We start from the raw sequence: 23388 nt of genomic DNA, 5'->3' as shown, positions 1-23388 counted from the left end.
CCAGCTCCCTTTGCTATCTTGAGTAGTTTTTCAAAGGTTTTCCTGGAAGGCATTAGTTTTCGTGGACTGGAAGTTTATACTTTGGAGAGAAGAGGAGGTAGGGTTTTATGGGCTTCAAGAGCATGGATCCTGTGACAGGAGAGAGGCCCAGAGGGCAGCAATTACTTGGTGCTGTCCCAAGGCCCTGTGACACTGGTGAGGCGGTGTGTGGGGTAGTTAAGATCAGAGACTTTGGAAGGGGGCATGGGCATGCCCCAGCTCAGCCACTTATTAGCTACAGGACCTTGAATGAGTGGCTGCCCTCCCTGAGCCTCTGCTTGCTTCTCAGCACAACGGGGTTCTTCTTCTAACATACTGAAGCCCTAAGCACAGTGCCATACCCAAGATTTTTGGCCAGCTGCAGTTTTGGTGCAATGCTGTCCAAGACAGAACAAAGATAAATCCTCCTTTAAGCAAATCTCTTTCAATTAGAGAAGGAGGTGTGAGAGAAATAATGTCACAAACAACCATTTATAACAATTGTTTAAATGCCTGTATCTACCAGCTGCCTTCCTAATGAAGAATAAATCTTTCAGATATAGCATTGAGGTTTGCAATTCCCAAATTCTAAATGAACGAATGAATGAACAAACGAATGAACAAATGAAATCTCAGGATGATGACTTTCTCAGAGGAAGTTCAGAAAAGGAGCTAAAGAGAAAACCAAGGTTTATTTCAGATCTTACTTAGCAAGTATAAGCATGAGGTGGGGCAATTTCTAATATTTTTTTTCCCTATCTTCTTAAGCAGTGGTTATCAAGCTTCAGTGTGAATCAGAATCACCTGGAGGGCTTGTTAAAACGTGGATTGCTAGGTCCAACCTCAGAGTTTCTGATTCAGTAGGTCTGGGAGGTCTGGGGTGGTCCCTGAAACTCTGAATTCCTAACAAGTTCTTAACTGATGCCAATGCTGCTTGTCTGAAGACCACTCTTTGATAACCACTGCTCTAAAGAATGTCCGTTATGTCAAAGCCATAGCTGAGAAGATTTGTGTGGACACTAATCTCTTTTATTTACTTCCAGCAGGGCAATGATTGATGGCCAACGGTGCCTGAAAGATTTTACCATATGATCTGCAAATCCAGCCCTAGATATTTACTGTGTGAATCATTTTCCAACCATCCAGAACTTCCAGGAATTCACGGACACCAAACCACACACTTCTGAAAGCCTTCCCTAAAAGGAAAGCTTAAGAAAAGCCCAGAGGATATGAAGTAAAGACACTCAAAAATGAATTCAACAATTACTTCATAGCAACACTGTCAAACTTTGACATAAGCAAAGGCCATATGAAATATACTAGAAATTGACTACAGGAAAACCTAAGACAGCCCAGCCAAAGTGCAGGAAAAAACATTTTAATAACTCTTACTACTTCTTTTAAAAACTATACCATGATTGTGGACTAATAAGAAAAAGAAAGTTCAGTTAAAATTGCTCTACATTATTAAATGCAAATAAAAATTCAAAATTATGGCATCTACTCAACAAGATTTACATTAATAATTTAATGAAGAAAATATTTAGTGAAAGCATATTCTGGACAAGGCACTGTTGGAATGAAACATACCCCCCCCCCCCACTTATCCCCTGACTCAAGGATGTCCATGTCATGAGCTGATGAGTGTTACAACAGAAAAAATATATATATTTATACCATACTGAACACAGAGGTAAAACAGACCACTACACGGGGGAAATCAGTCCTGGACTTGTAAGAACGGAAGGGCATCCCAGGTGAGAACATGGAAAACACCAAGTTCTAGAAATAGAGACAGCTCAGGGAATACTGGGGGAAGGCTGTAAAATGTGCCAAAAGTGGAAGATGCCCTTGGGAGTATAGCAAAGGGTGAGGCTATTAAAGCGGGAGGGAGACCCCCAAAGGCAGCCCATAAGAATGTGGCCTTTGCCACACATTTAACAAGCAGTAAATGAATAAAGCTTCACCCTATACAGGAAACAGAGCATCCCTGTCAGAATGCAGAATTTAGGCATAAATATAGTAATAGTAATAGCAGATGTCAAGTATGAAAACTTTCTTGAGATTCACACAAAGTGATAGAAAAGGTAACAAACAGAAATCAAATGTTTGATTGCAAATATCCTTACTCTCTTCTCATAATCAGGCAGGACTGGGGGAATTATCCCCAGTTGAGGCTCTATGCACTGCCTTACAAAGGATTCAATACAGCACCCCCTATTGAAAATCACTGCCAGAAACCAGCAAACTGCTTAATATTCTCTAATATCAGTAGGCATGGCAATGAAAACTTAGAGGTTGAAGAAATTGCAGTTCAAGTGCAGGCAAACCTGGGTGTCCAGTTCCACGGTATGTGCCTTTGTTTCCACCTGTGCAGTCTGCTTGCACATGGTATGTCTTCAGAGGTAAGATCCAGGGATTCTGTGACAGCAGGAAAAAGGAGGCAGGTGTGGTGGAAAACATGAAGCCTGTTTACAGAGGCCAACATACAAAGCAACTGGACCTGTTTGAAATTATTTATCTACAAATTTTATTCTAGCAAGAAGTGAACATAAAAGGGCCAAGAGAAAAAGAAAGTACATTCCAATGTGGTTCTCAGGGAGCCATCTTCACAGCTACCACGTGGTCCAGGCTACTCCTGCTCTTGTTCACTTCGGGACTACAACAGTTTCCTAGTGTCCAGTGGGCTTGGGACAGTCTGAGTTAATATTGTCCAAGTAGTAAAGCACCTCCTCTCACTCTCAGAAATGTCCTAGTTTGGATGATGTATGGTCACTCTACTTCTCATTTATTCTCACCTAACTTCAATCCTTTCTCCACATCACAGGCAAAATGATACTTGCTACACTACTACAGTCCTTGATTCCTTCCCAGCTTAAAACCTTTCCTGTGATCCCACTGTGTGGGCATCCAAAGCCTACACTGCTAGGCTCATTCCTGCACCTTTCCTTCTATCATCCCCAGAATTCTTCAGTTCCTCAAGGATGCTGGAGACTTCTGCCTTGGGCTCTCATACATGCTGTTCCTGCTACCAGGAATGCTCCCCCATCGTCTCCCTTTCCCTGCTAATTCCCAGTCAGCATGTGGAGCTCAACCCAAAAATCACTTCCTCAGGAAAGCCCTCCCTGACCACCTTTTCAAACTATGCATTTTCCCTTCTCCTTATAACACCACATGTGCAACTAAATACTTATGTGTGTAGTTGTTTAATATCTGTCTCCATAGTTCCTGAGGGCAGGAACTATGATGGGGTTTGCTCACCATTGAATCCCCAGTGGCTAGAATAATGTCCTCCTCAAGTAGGTGCTTAATTAATATTACTGAATAAACGAATTCACTTATCAGATCACATGTCATAATTTTTGATGTGGAACATAATTTGTAAACAGACTTCATTTCATTCATTGGTGAAGTAATTTCCTATTGCTGCTCTTACAGATTATTAAAAACTTAATGGCTTGAAATAGCACAAATCTTTTATCTTATAGTTCTAGAGACAAGAAGTCCAAAATGGATCTCACGAGTCACAATCAAGGTGTCAGCAGGACCATATTCCTTCTGAAGGCTCTAGGGGAGAATCCCTGCCTTTGCCTTTTCAAGCTTTTAGAGGCGTCCATGCATTCCTTGGCTCCTGGGCACATTCCATCTCCAAAGCCAGTAATGACATTACTCTAGTATCTTCCTCTATCATCACATCTCCTTCTCTGACTCTCTCTTGCCTCTCTCTTTCACTTGTAAGGATCTTTGTGATTATCTTAGGCTCACCTGGATAATCCAGGATAATCACCCCATCTCAAGATCCTTAATTTAATCACATCTGCAAGATCCTTTTGCCATGTAAAGCAACATAGTCACAGGTTTCAGGGATTAGGATGTCCACATCTTTGGGGGGGCCATTCTGCCTACAACTGGTTTTAAATGTACTTATTTCCCTATAAGAATACTAACAACAACAATAACAGAAATGAGAATCTATTACAGTTCTATATCTTAGAGAATCACTATGAAAACTCATCTATAGACAAGGCGAAGAAGAGCAGCATGAAAATAAACACAATTTGTTCTTTTCTTCGAATAATTTCTCATGAACATCTCAGATGATTTGCTCAATTCAAAGCAACTGTGTTAATAGCCAAATGTGAAATGGGCTTTTTTATAAACTCAACTGGGTAATTGGAGGGCACAGAATTTAATTCAGTTAAACTTCATAAGTTTTATACCAACACTCCAAAAATGTAATTCCATGAGATAGACTATTACTAACATCAAAGGTCTTGATACACAGTTCTTAACAATTTCTGGACCTTAAACCTTGGAATTTCTAGGATATTCAGACGGTTTAGAGTATTAAGACAAAATGGTTTCAGCTGGGATATAGACACCATGACAAGTAGTAGCAACAGCATTTTCCCCTATTGTCTTGAAACAATTGATTCTTCCTGATCTCCTTTAGGGTTTACAGGGGGAACAACTGCTTTCACAGAGAGCCTCTCCTGTCCAGATTCCTTTGGTCTATACCACCTCTCCCCCTTCTCAGGGAACCAAGCATACTCAAGGCCACACACTGCATTCTTCTAAGATCTGGTCTCTTTCCTTAAAACCACCGTGTACTGAGTTATATCCAGAAGAGTTCCTCCCATCCAGGCATTTGCTTATCCATGAAGAAAAGCGAGCTGGATTTCATTCAAGAGCCAAATTCCCTGACTCTTATTACTTACATTTGGCTTTTCCCCCCCTCTTTTAATTTATTTTCACCTTATGCATACACTAATCATTCAACAAATGTTACTGAGTGCCTACTCAATAGCAAACTGAGTATTAAGTTGTAATAGTGAACAAGACAGGCATGGCTTCTGTCCACATGGAGCTTACATTCTATCAGAGAGACAAATTAAACTAATAATTATACTAACGACTGTAATAGTGATACTTGCTATGGAAAAATCACAGAAGTCACAAAATGGCTACACATGGGCAAAATCTGACCAAGAATTTCAGATAGCTGCTAACTTAAAAAATGATAATAATAAGGAAATTTCACAGTAAAATAAGGATTTTCTGCTACTCTGAAAAACTGGCTAGAACTGAGCAACAGCTGTCCTTTTTTGATATGGCACATGGTTTCTGGTTTTCCACAGTCCTCAGCACTCCCTTGTGTCTCCCCGACACTGAGCCCAAGTTCTATCACCATTTGTCATCACATTTATGCTGCTATTTTTTCTACAGACCTGTGTTACTAGCCACATGATTATCTAATTTTAAGTTTTAATTAATTAAAAGTTAAATAGTAACTAACCGTTTAGGTCCATAGTTACACTAGTCACATTAAGTGCTCAATAGCCACATGTTGCTAGTAGATACCATCATAAACCAGGCAGATATAGAACACTTCCATCATGACAGGAGGTTCTGCTATCAACAGTCCATTTCATTCTTTACATCACATACTTGGCTCCTACAGGCATACCAGTTTGCAAGTCCTACTATAAGATGATATGAAATCGTTTGAAAATGAGAACCAAAGTGAATCTGGGAATTCAAGGAAGACTCCCCTGTGGAAGTGACCACAAATCTGGGATCTGAAAGACAAATGACGCTGCCAACTCACATGCCAACATTAGTTGATTAAAGATACTTGGAGGGAAAGTGATCTAGGCAGAAAGAACAATGCATAAGGGAATATAAGGTGGGAATTTATCTTTATGGAAATCTTTCCTGATGATCTTAGCTCACTAAATGTCTCCTTACTAAAAAAAAAAAAAAATCCTTGGTTAGCACATATCCAAACAGTAGAGGGCTACATATAAATTCAGAGCTTCAGATAATAGTGCCATACTTTTTTTTTCAAGTATCACTTGAGAAATGATCTCCATTTGAAGGGCACATACCCAGAAAATCAACTTTTCTTCCTCTCCATTTCAGGATGATAATTTCCAGTTCTGAAACTATCAAGGCCCTAAATGTGAAGGCCATCTGCTGAGCAGACCGTTTCCCTGGGAACAGCAAATGTTCTTCTTGCGTGGATTCCACTGTAGTATTTTTCCTTTCTAAAGGACAGTGACTTCACTATGGAGGAAGGCATCCTCAATTTTTTTTAGAACCTGCATCTTCCGTGAAAATGATGTGCTTTGGGAGTTGTTTCAGATCCCGTGCTGCTAAAAGCTAGGTTTTTGCTAACAGCTTCTCAAGCCCTAGGGTCTGTTTATTACTTGAGGCATTTTTGGACCCTTGGTGGTAAGAATAGGGAAGCAGGTCTGATCTTTCCATGAAAGGAGACCTTATTTTCTGGTTCCACGCAGCCAACCTCTACTAAGTGACAACTTTTCCAAAGCTTAATTAGTTCTGTTTGAGAGAGAAAAATTATAGATGACTAAGTACTACCCTAAAAAGCTCACAGCCCAGTAATACAACAGACGTGTAAACAAGCTTAATCCCTCCAATCAATGCAAAAACAGACACATGTTACAGGTGCTAAATGAACAACCAACACACATGTTGGTAAAAACATCAAGGCAAGTCAACATATAAAGCCTACAGGAGAACCATCTCTCATACAGTTCTTCCACTGACCTCTCACAGGACATCCAAATGCAGTTTTTGAGGCAAAAACAAACCCAACTTGCTACTTCCCGGCCTAAGCCATTCTGCCCACTCCCAGATCCTTGAGACCAATAAGATTTAAGATTTTATTCCCATCAGCAGACTCCCAAACCCACAAAATACCTGCCTGTACCTAAAGCTACATTTTATACTTCATTAACCTGGTATTTTTCCAGCGTCAGTGGGAATCTCCATCACACCACCAGATGACGGCATCACCCTTCCTGGACTCCACATGTGTTTATTGCAAGAAGAAATAAAAATCCTCCATACTCAAACCCTTCCAGTTGGCCTGTCTCATACTTGCTTGTACTTTCATCTTTACTGTGAAGCAACCTTGTTAAAAACTTTATTTTTCAGGTGCCACCATGGATAAATCAGTCTTTTGATCAGGGAGAAAGCATATGCGAAACTGGGAAAGGACACGTTTTCCTTTTTCTGGGAAGGTTTTGAGGTTGTCAGTCACTGTAAAAATCTTTTCTTGGGAATGCTGTCCACATCTGCAAACTGTTCCTATAAGGTCTATGTAGAAATCGATTTAAGAATATAGCTTTGCTCTATGATAAGCAATCTTCCTCAGAAAACACCAACCCTGGCCTCCTCAGCTGAACTATAAAGTCCCGTTTCTTTCTTTTTTTCTATGACAGGACAGAAGAAGTGATTCACACACCTGAATTCCCTAAAAAATGGAAAATTTCACATAGGAGAGTATTTTGATCGCTTTTCTTTCCTTCGAAGTCACGATGTACATGTGAGTTTCAAGGGTTCCTTAGCACAGAAAGAAAACTTAAGAGGGGATAACGATAATGTGAATAATACATCATTTAAATCATTTCTGCCTTTGCATTTTTTCCCTTTTTTTCCACTCTATCAGAAGCAAGCATGTTTGTAAAGTATAAAGTAGATGGCACAAATGTATAGTTTCTGAAGAAGATATTATCATGCTTGCACCACTAGTTAGCTGTGTAATGTTATCCCAACCCTTGCCTTCTCTTAGACCTAGGCCAGAGGGGTCCTTCTCCTGGGCCACACTAGAGAGGACCCCACACAGGACAACTCTCAAAATGCAATTTTTTTCTTTTAAGTCTCATAAGAAAGTTTTGTATATTTTTTTATTTGGTGACTGCCTGAACCAACAAGAGGAACTTGTTAGCTGAATTTGGCCTGCAGACCAGAGGATGCTGAGCTGAGAGCCCATGGCAGGGGGAACCACAGCCTCTGCCACTGGGAACCAAGAACAAAATGGATGTCCAGATATACTGAATCCTCCAGATAACTCGGTTCTCTCCCTTCCCCTTGTTCAAAGGATGTGGTCTCAGAGGTACTTAGAACCCCCTGGAAATGGTGAATCAGACAAGTGGGGCCTGGAGGCAGAGAACAGGCCAAGCCACCTCCCACCCTGTCCTGCTGCAGCAGATCCATGCTGCCACACAGGCTCACAGGCCACAGGCCTGGCCCCGGAGAGACTGAGGCTCCTGCAGTCTCCAGGCACTGGGCTGAAGCCCCCAGGAGAAAAGGCAGGCATAGCTTAATTAGACCTTTAGCATATTTAGCTATTTGGTCTGTGGGGCTCCATTAGCATTTTCCCTGGGTCCACTAATGGTAGGTAGGGTAGCCTGCCTCTGGTTCCTTGACTAAAAATAAGAGAATTCAATCAAATTGCTCTACAGTTTAGACCTGCTCTAAAAAGTCATTATATTTTTCACTTAAGTACTTTAAGGTAAAGCCAGGTAAAAATTGCAATTCAAGGTGTCAGAAATAAATAAAATAAGATTTATTTTTCCAGAGTTATTCCAAGAAGAAATCGTTGAATGAATCGCAGCTTCTGGCTTGCCCTTTCCTACCTCTCATGCCCTATAAAAAGAATGTCATTAAGTAAAACTACGGTTTGAAATGCTTTGGGTTACACACACACAAAAGTACCACAATTACCACACTGTAAAATTCTGCATGTGGTATAAGAATCACAGTTTCTCTCTCTCTTTCTAATGATCAATTGCCAATTAACATTTAACCACCTTTTTGCACCGAAGACCTTTTCTAAAATACACAAGAGGAAAAAAACATGGAGAGATTATTTCAAGACTCAGCATTCAAATAATAAGTTTTAAGAGAACAAATAAATGAAAGCCATGTCAAAAGGAACCAAAGACTACAAACACTGAGGAGTGTTTACTATTTTTACTCAGGAGCATGGACTAAAAAATATTTAGAGATGTCAGCTGTGAAATACTAATCTGAATTTTAATTTTTCTGATTTGTTTATACTAATTACAAAGACAGATGTGCTTACTATGCACACTGCTTAGCCCATAAGCACTGTATGAGAAACAGCTTTCCCCTTCTGATCAGAGGCATAAATAATGTTTCTATATTATGTCTTATTCCCATATATCATGGAACTGGTTGAAACGTATCTCTGGCTACTGTAAATCATAAATACAGCTAAGCAGAACCTCCTCCTTGAATGTAGAAAACACGTACATAGCAATGAAATCTAGAGCTATACAGTATTTGAGTGTGAGTTCCTTCATAGTCCATTTTAATTGATTTATACAGACAGGAAAGAGAGGGAACATGAAACCTTTTACAAACCTTCCCAAGCTCTCCTAATTAGGCCAGTCCTGCATAAAGAACTTCATAGTTTTAGAAAATCTGAGAGCAATGAAATAAAAATGAGATAAATTAGGGAAAAACACACATATTCCAACACCTGTTCTCAAATTCTGTGCTTCTAACAAAGGGAAAGTTATAGGTAATAGGCACAGTTCTGCGACCAGGTTCCTTACTGGGCCACAGAAAGGTATTTCTGAAATTTTGATCCATATTTTACCTTTACGAAGGAAATCTGTGAAACAAGCCAAAGTCATCAAGGAGCACAGAAAAAGCCATGCTTGACATGAGAGTTTATTTAACAGAACATTATCTGAGACATGTAAAGTAACCAATCTCTGTCAGGATTTAAGGTATCAGTTTAAAAAAAAAAAAAAAAAGGCATTTCCAATCTTTATTTAAAATGTCCTCAGAATCTTTGTGTCTAGTAGGTACCTGAGTAAATGTTAAAATAAAAACTAAAATATCTAAAGGAAGTGACCCTGTTCTACATTCTAAGCCATCATCGACTATCTGACACATCTTAATTTATATCTGCAAAGAAAGGAATATTTTGTAACACCATCAATTGGGAGCTGCATCCCAATTTCAGAGATACTAAAGTGTAAAAAAAAGTCATTAAAACACAGAAAATACAACAAATCATTAAACTTGTAAAAAACTATAATGAATTTGTCTATAATGATCACTTAGCAAATATTTGTAAAATATATGAAAACACGAACGACTTTACAAACAACTTTGATAGGAAAGTGGAATGAAGAAAATTTCTATACGTGTGTTCATATAGACAAAAAGTCCCCCTTCATCAAGCCTCTCCCCTACTACTCTGGCTCAGCCTTCTCTCCTACCTCAGAGTTCCTACAATGTTGGCAGTAAAAAGCACACTAGTTTTATATGCATACACATATCCATTTATAAACACCCTCACCCACACTCTAGAGCAGGGGTCAACAAACTGTGGCACACAGGCTAAACCAGGCTGCCAGTTTTGTAAACAAAGTTTTATTTTAACAGTCATGCTCATTTGTTTACATATTATCTATGGCTGCTGAGACCACACTACAATGGCAGAATTGAATAACTGCAAGAAACTGCAGAATTGAATAACTACAAGAAACTGAAGGCTTTGCCCACAAAGCCTAAAATATTTATCATCTGATCCTTTAAATAAGAAAAAGTTTGCTGAGCCCTATGCTAGAGCATAAGGCCCTAGAGGGCAGGGGCCATATTTTGAACTGGTCTTATTCTCCCAGTAGCCTCTGGCACCAATTAAAAAGCAGTTAATGTATGCTTATCAGTAGTAGATTTTAGAAATTTAAGAGTAGCATGCCTCTAAATCAAGCTGAAAGGTCTTCTGAAGACTAATTTCCATTTCTAGAGAAGCCCTTTGCCCTGCTTTTTATCCCTCCTTATACAAGTTAAGATTCAGTATATAAATCAGTCCCACAGTAGCTGTATGATTAATACAGAGAGAAACTCCATTTATATCCCTGATTAAGTTGATTAAACAGGCACTTAGAGGATCATCGATTGTCTTTCACACCACAAACAATATATAATAAAGAAGCATTAACCACCTAACAGTAATACAAGGCATCAATCATTTCCCAGACATCTGTTAGTCATGCTCTCTGTGCTACTCTAGATAAGGAGCTACCGAATAGAATTAGACACAGCACCTACCCTCAAGGGGCTAAGTACCTTGACTTACTCTCCCTAGACTCATTTCAAAGTAAGCACATTGTAAATAGCATGATAGCAAACAGAACCTCAAGTTGATAACAAAGGGATGACCCACTAAGTTATTTGACAAGGACATGGATGCTTACCGCGTGCAAAGGCCCTGTGGCAGAAACAAAGATGTGCAGTCATGGCTCCTTACCTTGAGCTGTATACAAGGATATCGTTGTGACTAGATCTAACAAAAGGCAAATGGAAGAAAAACGCAGTCCTTCAGGCCCCTGAAGAGGGAGGAATTCATAGGACTGGAGGTTAAAGAAAAAATAAGAGAAGAAATAAGTGAAAGAGTCTTTCAGGTAGATTTTAACAGAGAAGATGAAGTTCAATAAGAAAACTTTCCAGAGTAAGGAAGGAATAAAGGCACAAAGATAGGGAGACACAGTGTCTAGTACATCTGTACACGCTCTACAAGGAGAGATATTATGCATTCTCCGAATGTTTACTGAGTGCCTATTCTGTGCCAGGTGATACATCTAGGAGCAAGACAAGTTCTCTTTAGAGGCACAAAAACTGTCTCTACAGTTGACTTCATATTATCATCACTCCAGTGTAAAGAGAGCACAGTGTAGGTGAGGAATACGCTGGGAGACAAGGCTCAACAGGTAGATTGGGGACCTAACTGTGACGTGCCTGGGAGGCCAGGCCGAAGAGGCTGGAGTCTATTCTCAAGAGTATTTATAATATTTTAAACTACTTATATAATAAATTAAATATATATACATATTTAATACATTTTAAAACAAGTTCTGCTCACATTTTAGGGCATTGGCGATCACTCTTAACACTAATCTTTAAAACCAATTGTATTTATAGCAAAGTACAGAGCAAAATGTGAATTTAACTCACTAAGAAAAGTACCACTACTCATCTTCAAATGTTTGAACTTGACCATTTTGAGATAAACAGAAGGGACCCAGTATATATGTTAGTACAGCAGCCAATGTACTGCTGGCTATGGATTAGAGGTTATTTCCCAATGACCCTACATTAATACTCCACATAATTTGCCATCTCTGTATTCACGTGTGTGTGTTTCTAAACCTTAACACCACTGACAATTGAAGCCAAATAATTCTTTGCTGTGGAGGGCTGTCCTGTGTACTACAGGATGTTCAGCAGCACCCCTGTCCTCTACCCACTAAATGACAGTAACACACCACACTGTGATAAACAAAACCGTCTCCAGTCATTGCCACATGTCCCCTGGGAGGCGGAATTATCCCCTGTTAATCATCACAGCTCTAAACTTAGTAGTTCTATTTTATATTAATAGTAAAAGGTAACATATATTGAGGCTTACAACTGGCCAGTCACTATTTCAATCATGTTTCTAAATTAACTCACTTAACCCTCATAATATCCCATTTTAAAGATGAGGAAATAATCAGAGAAAGTACATGTCCTCTCTAAGGCCACATTGCTACTAAGTGGTAGAACCACTTAGTGAACCTGAGTTCACTGATGTTAGATCCTTACCTCCTAACTACTGCGCCACTTTGCCTTTCTGTAAATGGACAAAATTGACAGCAATAGACCAGGTACAATCTCTCTCTGTCTTCCCTACTTTGTGACCCAGAGCCATTCAGGAGATCCAGCACACATTTAAGGATATATCTGCACAGCAGAAGCTCTTGCATCTTCCCAGGACTAAAATTCAACTATTGAACAACTGGTAGGACCCAGGCATGGACCAATCCCATGGACACAGGTCATAAACAACCCCTATGAGTATGACCACCTGATGCCTACAGGATGAATATGAGCTTTACATTTTCCTCAACTGAAGTTTTGTTTGGCCCAAGCAAGCACTGCCTTAGTCAAAAGCACGCATTCATACGGCCCCTGCAAGGTGCAGAACACCAAAAACGGGCATCAGTACTTTAAAAAGAGATGAGATCCTTGCTTTTAAGAAATCTGAAAGCTCATGGATAAGGCAAAGCACCCAGCTACAAAATGGTGTTAAGAAGACTTACAGCACATCAGACAATAATAACTATTTCAACTAAAAGTAAGGAGGACCCAAGTTGACTACATCAAAAAATTAGAATTATAGAATATTTTTCTTGGAAACAATTTTTTGAAAGCAAGTAATCAATCAGGTTAATAAAATGTTGTGGACTAACAGTACTTGAGAATTTTATTAATAGACATTAAAATGACCCGAAATTCACCTATCAATTTGTTTATAATGAATAAAGTTTTCTATTATTCTTGAAAGCTGTTTGTGCTCTTTAATAGGATAAATGTTTCCCTTATGCTCCAGTTAATCTATTAATTTGCTTAGCAAATCCTTTGCAAAGGCAAACTTTTGCCCAGCCCATACGAACTGATGCAAATTTTAAATGAATTAATTAAACTTTTACTTGAGAAATAATTGACCTCACAACTATTAAAACTGACCGGGGGGGGGCTTCCCTGGTGGTGCAGTGGTTAAGAATCCACCTGCCAATGCAGGGGACACGGGTTCGAGCCCTGGTCCGGGAAGATCCCACATGCCACGGGGCAACTAAGCCCGTGCGCCACAACTACTGAGCCTGTGCTCTAGAGCCTGCGAGCCACAACTACTGAAGCCCACATGCCTAGAGCCCCTCCTCCGCAACAAGAGAAGCCACCGGAATGAGAAGCCCATGCACTGCAACGAAGAGTAGCCTCCCGCTCACCACAACTAGAGAAAGCCCACGCGCAGCAACAAAGACCCAACACAGCCAAAAATAAATAAATAAATAAATTTATTTATTAAAAAAAAAAAACTGACCAGGAATAAAGGGCAGAGGGGAGAGGAGTTCTCAGCCAGCCTTCTCCACACAGTAGAATCACCTGGGCCTCCTTTCTAGTGATTCTAATTCAATTAATCAGATCTGGGGGTGGAACTTGCATGCATTTTTAAGCTTCTTGGATTGTTCTCATGAGCCCCAGGGGCGAGAAAAACTGAGTTAAAGGAATGTCAGTGCAAAGGGGGAATCAGAAAACACTGGGCACACCCATGCATACTGCAGGCTCTTGCACCCCAGAGTCAATCAGCTCTTCTACCAACTCCTACTTCATGACCTTGAGCAGCTTATTTCCTCTCTCTGATCTTTGGCTTCTTCATCTGTAAAATGAAGATGTTCAGAGGAATAAATAAGAAAACTCATGTAAAGAGCTTAGCACACTCCCTGCAAGTGCTCAGTATATTTTAGTAATTATTGCAGACTTTCCAGAAGAGGTGACTTTTGAATTGAGTCTTGGTCTCAATTGGTCTTGATGGTAAAAATAAATCTATGTGCCTCTGTCTAATAATGTTTTAATTCTTACCAATTAATTTCTTTAAAAAAAAAGAGAGATTCACAGAATTCAATATGCTGTATGGACTTCCTGTTTATAATTAACATGCAAGTTAAATATCAAACTTTGTGTTTGCCCCTTAGGTATCCAGTATCCAACAGATCTATTACTCTTTGCCACTTGAATCTTTGAGGTCCCTGATCTAATTCCGACAGCACTCCCATATTTTCCAACAATTACACAAACATTTGCACCACCTCCAACTGCTAAGACAAAGATCTGTTCTCATCTACATTCTTCCTTGCAATAACTAATCCTGCAAACACAATAAAGTAAGTTCCAGGTGGAGCTGAATTCTTTACAGTATTAGCTATAACCCTCTAAAATAATTTATAATGGAAATTCTGAGATGTCCTTCACTATGGAGGATATTGGTCCCAGGCACTATGACAGAACATGTGTTCACAGGCGCACACAACTGTATGTATGCAATATGCATACACAGAAGAGGGTTCTGTTCACTTAAGTCAAATTTATTCAGAACAGTTTTATGTTATTTATTTTCATGAGTTTTAGACAAGATCTTTTTTAGCACATTACAGAGGCCTGGAGGGGCTTTCTGCATAAAAGACAAAGCCAAGCACTGTTAATGCAAAGTATAGTGACTCAGTGTTTTGAGAAACACGGCCAACATATTTGAATATGAAGCCATCAGGCCAAGAAATCTTGGTGTCTAAAGCTGAGAAAAAAATTGACAGTTAAGTTCTCGTTATCAGGAAATTTCTTCCTACCTTGTGGCAACTTAGCACAGCCTGCCTCAACCTTATAAAGATTCATACACACATTCCACAAAACACTTAGGATGTGAATATTTCATATCATTCATGTGGTGGCAAAATGTAAGGCATGAACAGAAACGAAGACCCAACACAGCCAAAAATAAATAAATAAATAAATAAATTTATTTTTTTAAAAAAATGTAAGACATGAGAGACCAAATCTGCAGTCTTTGCTGGGCCACTTACAAACTGTATGACATTAACTCACTTCACCTTTCTAACCCTCAGTGTATTCTCTGAAAATGCCACAGAAATAGCACCTATCCCATTCAGGTTGCTGTGAAAATCAAATGAGGTGATATGTGTAAAATGTTTGGCATAGTGTCTAGAAAAATAATCAATACATATTAACAATGATTATTATTATCTGCTTTATCTGATATTTCAGTTATAAACCACACTCGCAAAATCCGCATCAAATTTCTCAAATAGTCTAACCAAGTAAGAGCACAACACACAAACTATGCTAAAAATCTAAGGTCTGAAGATAAACTAAAAACTAGGGCCTATGCCATGCTGAACATTATGATGGAAAAAGCTACGAAAAAATGCAAAATATGAAGCAAAAGACCTGATAGTCATGCTAAGAAAATCACAATTCAGGCAACTTACCTTAAGGAAGTATGAGAATTTTAATGTCCTTGGGTGCTATTGGGGTTCAGAAAGAATCTTTTACTAGAATAATATCTAAGAGGCCTTACCAAGATTTCACCTTCAAAAGATAGCACTGAAAGAGCAAGATGAGACTCCACTCAGAGTGTGGCTTCTCACTACCCCCTGCAAGTACACACAGATTTCAGGTAATTGAGGGAGCTGTTCAGGAAGCCTCCTCATTATATTTTTAAAAGCTCCCTTTCCATCATTAAAAAGGTACACATTTCTAATAGGTAAACATCCTTCAGTTGAACAAACTTGAAGCATGACTATTCCTAAGTAAAGCTGTCTTCATTTGCCAAAACTCCTGGGCACACTTAAACCAACGTGTGAAATTCCATGAACTCCAGGCAGGGGGTTGCAGGGGAGGGTGGCGGGGAGTTGCTGAAGTGCTTAAGCTTACAACAGTGAGACCCAGTGAAAGACGGACTAACTGACGAACCCACAGACCAGCAAAATCTTAATGTCTAATAGCAAATTATTTTTAATACAGAGCCAATCACAAATTTACTAGATCATGAAGGAGACTTTAAGAGACCACTTAACATAGTTTGCCTGGAAAGGGAGGCCTTCTGAAGGTGCACGGCCATCTAAACACAATAATATTTCAGTGACCCCTAACAAACTTACATATACGTAGTGGCTGAAGACACTTCTTACCCATCATAGAACTAAAGAACATTCTCAACTGCCTCCTGACACCCTGACAGCCTCACAGTTAAGTGTTTCAAGTAGATCAAAAGAACAACCCAAATGTCCAATTAAATTTTGTCTGGCTAAAGACTGATTCAAAACGTCAAAAAATAAGACACACTGGTATTGTTCAAAGAGTATTGTGGGTTTTTTTCCTAAGTTAGCTCTCATGAGAAAAATTCATATACTATTTCAATCTAGGCTGATATGTATCCTCACAGTTGACACAACTGCTTTATTTTAAATAGCTTGCAAAATGTTACAAGAATGGCCTTAAAATCAATTTAATAACTGATCTGCCCTCTCCCAGTGCATGGTAAAAGCAATGTCCAAAACGAAACCAGTCAAAAATAAAAAGTAAATCTCATTCAAGGCTGCCATCTAGTGGGAAAATCAGGTGGCTGTAATGTTGCTATGCAACATTTGGATGGCATGTTTAAAACCCCAGAATGTTGGAACTCAGAAAGAACTTAGTTCAGTGTTTTCCAAAATATGTTCCTTGCTAACAGGATTCTGTCATCAAATATATTTAAGACATGCTGGGTGAAACACTGGAAAATACATTTTTACTACAGAATATCTCACAGCCTAGAATATGCTCACACACTGGGAAACTCTAAAGGGGGATGTGGCATTTCTCACATGTATTTGATCAAGGAAACTCTTTACTTGTGGATGCCTTTGAACTCCTCACAGAGCACTGGAGTTTCACAAAATAACGTTTAGGAAATGCTGATCTAATCCAACTCCTGCCTCCACATGTTACACATGAGGTCTCCAGCAATTTAAGCAAATGACCTGGTACCTAGTACTGCCTATGGCCTGTCAAGCCCCAGAGCAGGTCTGTCTTTGTAACCTGAGGGGTGAGTGGAAGTGAGCTGAGGGTGGTAGACTATAGGACACTCCCACTTGCCCCTCTTCTCTGTCATTAAAATTCTATTGTGGAAGGTCTGGAGGCTTCATTTAAAGTGCCTATCAGGCTAGAAGGACATTCTATTGCACTTAGATTAAATACTGGTTTTGAAACTTAATATTCCCCTTTCAGGACTTCCCTGGTGGCGCAGTGGTTAAGAATCCACCTGCCAATGCAAGGGACACGGGTTTGAGCCCTGGCCCGGGAAGATCCCACATGCCGCGGAGCAACTAAGCCTGTGAGCCACAACTACTGAGCCCACGTGCCACAACTACTGAAGCCCACGTGCCTAGAGCCCGTGCTCCGCAACAAGAGAAGCCACCGCGATGAGAAGCCCGTGCACCGCAACAAAGAGTAGCCCCCACTCGCCGAAACTAGAGAAAAGCCGCATGCAGCAATGAAGACCCAACGAAGCCAAAAATAAATTAATTAATTTAAAAAAATATTCCCCTTTCAAGTTCTGATGGTTATTATTTTTAAATCTGGCTACAGATTGATCTCAATGTTACATATCAACATGAGTGGTAGTTCACCTCTACAAATTTTGTTTTTTTTTTTAAGTTAGATTTTTGCAGAAACACAATGTGAGTGTGTAAAATTTATTTCTGATGCCTCCCACGCATGTCCCATTTGAGTGTATGCCTGAAGGACAACCACAATAGCTAGTGGTGATTATGTAGATCAAATATCAAGGAATTATAGGCTAAAATGATAAGCTCGAAGAAAGGCCTTACATACCTTCCCTATCCCAACTATGGCAAATATTATGCAGAATAATAACAATGGAATTACAAAAGCAGCTTCCGGTCTATTGCTACAAGTTATCCTGAAAAACTAAAACATATTTTCATTTGGAAATAGATTCATAATTACAACAACAAAAAACCATTGTGGGTATTGTGTTTCTTTGTATTCCAAGGAACCTATGAAGCACCAGCCATACAGCTCCTATGAGAGTACTTTGTTCGGCTATTGCTGGCTAAGGGGCCGCAGATCCACATCTTCTATGGACAGCCTGGGCCACAGCCAAGTCTCCTGACACTTGATTCAGTGTTTGTCACTGCTGTAACTTAACAGCTGGTTACTGTAAGAAGGAATTCATGTTCACAGACTCTGGCTCCACAGCCTACTCTCTTCTCTCCAGACTGAAAAATGGAGTAGTAATAACTTGAGTGAAAATTATTAAGAATAAAAAGCAAGTAATAAAGTACCTTGTTTGGTACTTTTAGAATCATTTTGATGGCTATATAATACTCCATCCCTGTTAGTTTCATATTTGGAAATGTTTACATTTTATCTTATTTAAAACAGTTTTCTCTTATTTAAAAAAATTACAGGGCTTCCCTGGTGGTGCAGTGGTTAAGAATCTGCCTGCCAATGCAGGGGACACAGGGTCGAGCCCTGGTCTGGGAAGATCCCACATGCCACAGAGCAACTAAGCTCATGTGCCACAGCTACTGAGCCTGCGTGCCACAGCTACTGAAGCCCATGCGCCTAGAGCCTGTGCTCTGCCACAAGAGAAGCCACTGCAATGAGAAGCCCGCGCACCGCAACAAAGAGTAGCCCCCGCTCGCCACAACTAGAGAAAGCCTGCACGCAGCAGCAAAGACCCAACGCAGCCAAAAATAAAAAATAAATAAATAAAATAAATTTTTTTTAAGTTTTAAAATTTTTTTTAAATTTAAAAATTATGTTTTTCTCTTATTTTAAAAAAAGGGAGAAATTGCTCTCAATATCTTCAGGCACAAAACATTTTCTGTACTAAGAATTATCTCAAAGGATAGATTCCAGAAGTAGAATTACAGAATTCAAAGCCTAAGCCTCATTTATACTGACAAGCTTTTTTCCCAATATGGTTGTCCCAATTTACACAAAATATGAGACTTCTCATCCCTCAGTTATGAACAGGAAACTTGAGAGATAACTGTAGGTGCAGACCACTCTCAGTGTAGTCCAGGTCAAACATGCACAGCAACTGGGAAGCTCCGAAAATACTCACCTGTTTGCACACACACTCAGACTTTAACATAAAGAATCCTCTCCCATATGTGTGATGCAACTTCTAAAGATTCCCCAAACCCGAAAACCGTACGTTTTCAAAAGGACCTGTGCTTCCAGTAGGTTAAAGAAAAGCTCTTAATTAAGACCCCAACCTCAAGGTGCTCACAGGAGATTTAACACCTACACATAGGATTGGTGTTTTAATCAGATTAACAGAGAGACCCAAGCGCAGAGCGGAAACCAGATGAAAGTATTGTCAGTTAGGTTGGACTGGTTGGGAGAGGGCTGGTGCCTAAGTTTGAAACTGGCACTCCTTTGCACCAGAGACCTGCCTGTAACTTCTTCACATCTGTCCTGGAAGGCTATCCACTTTTATTCTGCTCATGGCTTACAGCAACATAATGGGATGTTGTAAAGAGACTCTAAGAGCCATAACTGACCTGAAATACTTTCTTGGCCCCTCACATATTTCCCCTCATACTATACTCAGCCCAGAGTTAACTTTCCTCAGGAGACCCTAAACCACAAAACATTTTTTTTCACTTCTAAAACTCTTCCGCTTTCTGTATATTTTCTGACAGGACTCACAAGTATTTCCAAAGGCTTGACTATGAGTTAGAATGCACAGCATATTAGGGATAGCTGATTCATCAAGGATCCAGCTCTGATTAATTTTTCTTCCCTCACCTTGCTTAGAAAAGGATTCCCAACATACCACTGGTCACCTGATGCTGCCACACAACTGAGAAATCATTCATTCATTCAAATATTTATTGCTCTCTTGTTATCTGTCAGGTCCCATGCCAGGCTCTGAGAATCCAAAATGCATGTTAAATCAATAACTCCAGCCTCACTCATTTATCAGTCGTGTGACCTTGGCCAACTAAACTAATTTCTCTGAGCCTCAGTTTCCTCAACTGTAAAATGTGGGATAATAATGGTATATTCCTCACAATAGTAAATAATTGTACGTACCTCCCAAATTAAGTGAGATAATATGCATAGTGAACATGGTTTCCAACACCTGTTAAATACTCAGAAAGTTCAGTCACTAAGGTGAAAAAATAGAAGCATAATTAACTTAGTTGATACTGCTTAAAAATTATCATAGCAATTATTGAGACAATGTACAAAATATAACCTTATATTTGATGTACAAAAGAATGTTATATCTAACCGAATTTCAATGTGGCCTATAAAATTCCTAATTCCAACCCCCTAGTGGAGAATAAGGGTACAGGTGACTTAACCTTGGCAATTAGAAGTAACTTGGTAGAGAGAGATCTTAAAGATGGAAGAGGAGTAAGACGTGGAGATCACCTTCCTCCCCACAAATACATCAAAAAGACATCTACATGTGGAACAACTCCTACTGAACACTGGCAGAAGACCTCAGACCTCCCAAAAGATGCCCTCAGGTGACCTACATGCATAGGCAGGGCCAAAATCAAAGCTGAACCCCAGGAGCTGTGCAAACAAAGAAGAGAAAGGGAAATTTCTCCCAGCAGCCTCAGGAGCAGCAGATTAAATCTCCACAATCAACCTGATGTACCCTACATCTGTGGAATACCTAAACAGACAACGAATCATCTCAAAATTGAGGAAGTGGACTTTGGGAGCAACTGTAGACTTGAGGTTTCCTTTCTGCATCTAATTTGTTTCTGGTTTTATGTTTACCTTAGCTTAGTAATTAAAGCTTATTATAATAAGTAGATTTGTTTATTAATTTGGTTGCTCTCTTCTTTTTTAAAATATAATTTTTTTTCCTTTTTCTCTTTTTGTGTGTATGTGTATGTTTCTTTGTGTGATCTGTCTGTACAGCTTTGCTTTTACCATTTGTCCTAGGGTTCTGTCTGTCCTTTTTTTTTTAGTACAGTTTTTAGCACTTGTTATCATTGGTGGATTTGATTTTTGTTTTCGTTACTCTCTTCTTTCTTTTTTTTATTACTTTTTAATTTTTTTTTAATAATATACATATATTTTTTATTATAATAACCTTTTTTTTCTTTCTTTCTTTCTTTTTTTCTCCCTTTTCTTCTGAGCTGTGTGGCTGACAGGGTCTTGGTGCTCCAGCTGGGTGTCAGGCCTGAGCCTCTGAGGTGGGAGAGCTGGGTTCAGGACATTGGTCCACCAGAGACCTCCCGGCCCCATATAATATCAAAAGGTGAAAGCTCTCCCAGAGATCTCCATCTTAACACTAAGACCCAGCTCCACTCAACGACCAGTAAGCTACACTGCTGGACACCCTATGCCAAACAACCAGCAAGACAGGAACACAGCCCCACCCGTTAGCAGAGAGGATGCCTAAAAACATAATAAGGTCACAGACACCCCAAAACACACCACCGGACTCAGTCCCGCCCACCAGAAAGACAAGATCCAGCCTCATCCACCAGAACACAGGCACCAGTTGCCTCCACAACCCACTGAACCAACCTTAGCCACTGGGGGCAGACACCAAAAACAACGGAAACTACCAACCTGCAGCCTGTGAAAAGGAGACCCCAGACACAGTAAGTCAAGCAAAATGAGAAGACAAATACACAGCAGATGCAGGAGCAAGGTAAAAACCCAGCAGACCAAACAAATGAAGAGGGAACAGGCAATCTACCTGAAAAAGAATTCAGAGTAATGATAGTAAAGATGATCCAAAATCTTGGAAAGAGAATGGAGAAAATACAAGAAACATTTAACAAGGACCTACAAGAACTAAAGAGCAAACAAACAATGATGAACAACACAATAAATGAAATGAAAAATTTTCTAGAAGGAATCAATAGCAGAATAACTGAGGCAGAAGAACAGATAAGGGACCTGGAAGATAAAATAGTGGAAATAACTACCGCAGAGCAGAATAAAGAAAAAAGAACGAAAAGAATTGAGGACAGTCTCAGAGACCTCTGGGACAACATTAAATGCAACAACATTCGAATTATAGGGCTCCCAGACAAGAAAAGAAAAAAAAAGGGACTGAGAAAATATTTGAAGAGATTAAAGCTGAAAACTTCCCTAATATGGGAAAGGAAATAGTCAATCAAGTCCAGGAAGCACAGAGAGTCCCATACAGGATAAATCCAAGGAGAAACACACCAAGACACATATTAATTAAACTATCAAAAATTAAATACAAAGAAAAAATATTAAAAGCAGCAAGGGAAAAACAAAAAATAACCTTATAGGGATTCCCTTGTATGTTAACAGTTGATCTTTCAGCAGAAACTCTGCAAGCCAGAAGGGAGTGGCAGGACATATTTAAAGTGATGAAAGGGAAAAACCTACAACCAAGAATACTCCACCCAGCAAGGATCTCATTCAGATTTGATGGAGAAATTTAAACCTTTACAGACAAACAAAAGCTAAGAGAATTCAGCACCACCAAACCAGCTTTACAACAAGTGATAAAAGAACTTCTCTAGGCAGGAAATACAAGAGAAGGAAAAGACCTACAATAACAAACTCAAAACAATTAAGAAAATGGTAATAGGAACATACATATCAATAATAACCTTGAATGTAAATGGATTAAATGCCCCAACCAAAAGACATAGACTGGCTGAATGGATACAAAAACAAGACCCGTATATATGCTGTCTACAAGAGACCCACTTCAGGCCTAGGGACACATACAGACTGAAAGTGAGGGGATGGAAAAAGATATTCCATGCAAATGGAAATCAAAAGAACGCTGGACTAGCAATTCTCATATCAGACAAAATGGACTTTAAAATAAAGACTATTACAAGAGACAAAGGAGGACACTACATAATGATCAAGGGATCTATCCAAGAAGAAGATATAACAATTGTAAATATTTATGCACCCAACAAAGGAGTACCTGAATACATAAGGCAAATGTTAACAGGCATAAAAGGGGAAATCAACAGTAACACAATCATAGTAGGGGACTTTAACACCCCACTTTCACCAATGGACAGATCATCCAAAATGAAAATAACCAAGGAAACAAGCTTTAAATGATACATTAAACAAGATGGACTTAATTGATATTTATAAGACATTCCATCCAAAAACAGCAGAATACACTTTTTT

The 23388-nt window shown here is 39.4% G+C and overlaps 1 protein-coding gene across 11 annotated transcripts in view; it reads right to left on the bottom strand.

The window, feature by feature from the left end:
* The window catches only part of ERC2 (ELKS/RAB6-interacting/CAST family member 2), a 973185-nt gene that overhangs the window by 756583 nt on the left and 193214 nt on the right, over window positions 1-23388 (bottom strand). The window contains exon 1 of one of the 11 annotated variants that reach the window (XM_068559361.1): window positions 2349-2370. The exons of the other annotated variants lie outside the window; for them this stretch is intronic. The gene's annotated coding sequence lies outside the window, so the exon portion shown is untranslated. Of the gene's footprint in view, window positions 1-2348; window positions 2371-23388 lie in introns of those variants that run through there. 11 annotated transcript variants of the gene reach the window in all.

This window comes from Eschrichtius robustus, chromosome 12, assembly GCF_028021215.1.
Source record: "Eschrichtius robustus isolate mEscRob2 chromosome 12, mEscRob2.pri, whole genome shotgun sequence".
NCBI classification, from domain to species: domain Eukaryota; kingdom Metazoa; phylum Chordata; class Mammalia; order Artiodactyla; family Eschrichtiidae; genus Eschrichtius; species Eschrichtius robustus.
Note: the sequence above shows the minus strand (reverse complement) of the source record. Positions and strands in the feature narration are given on the sequence as shown.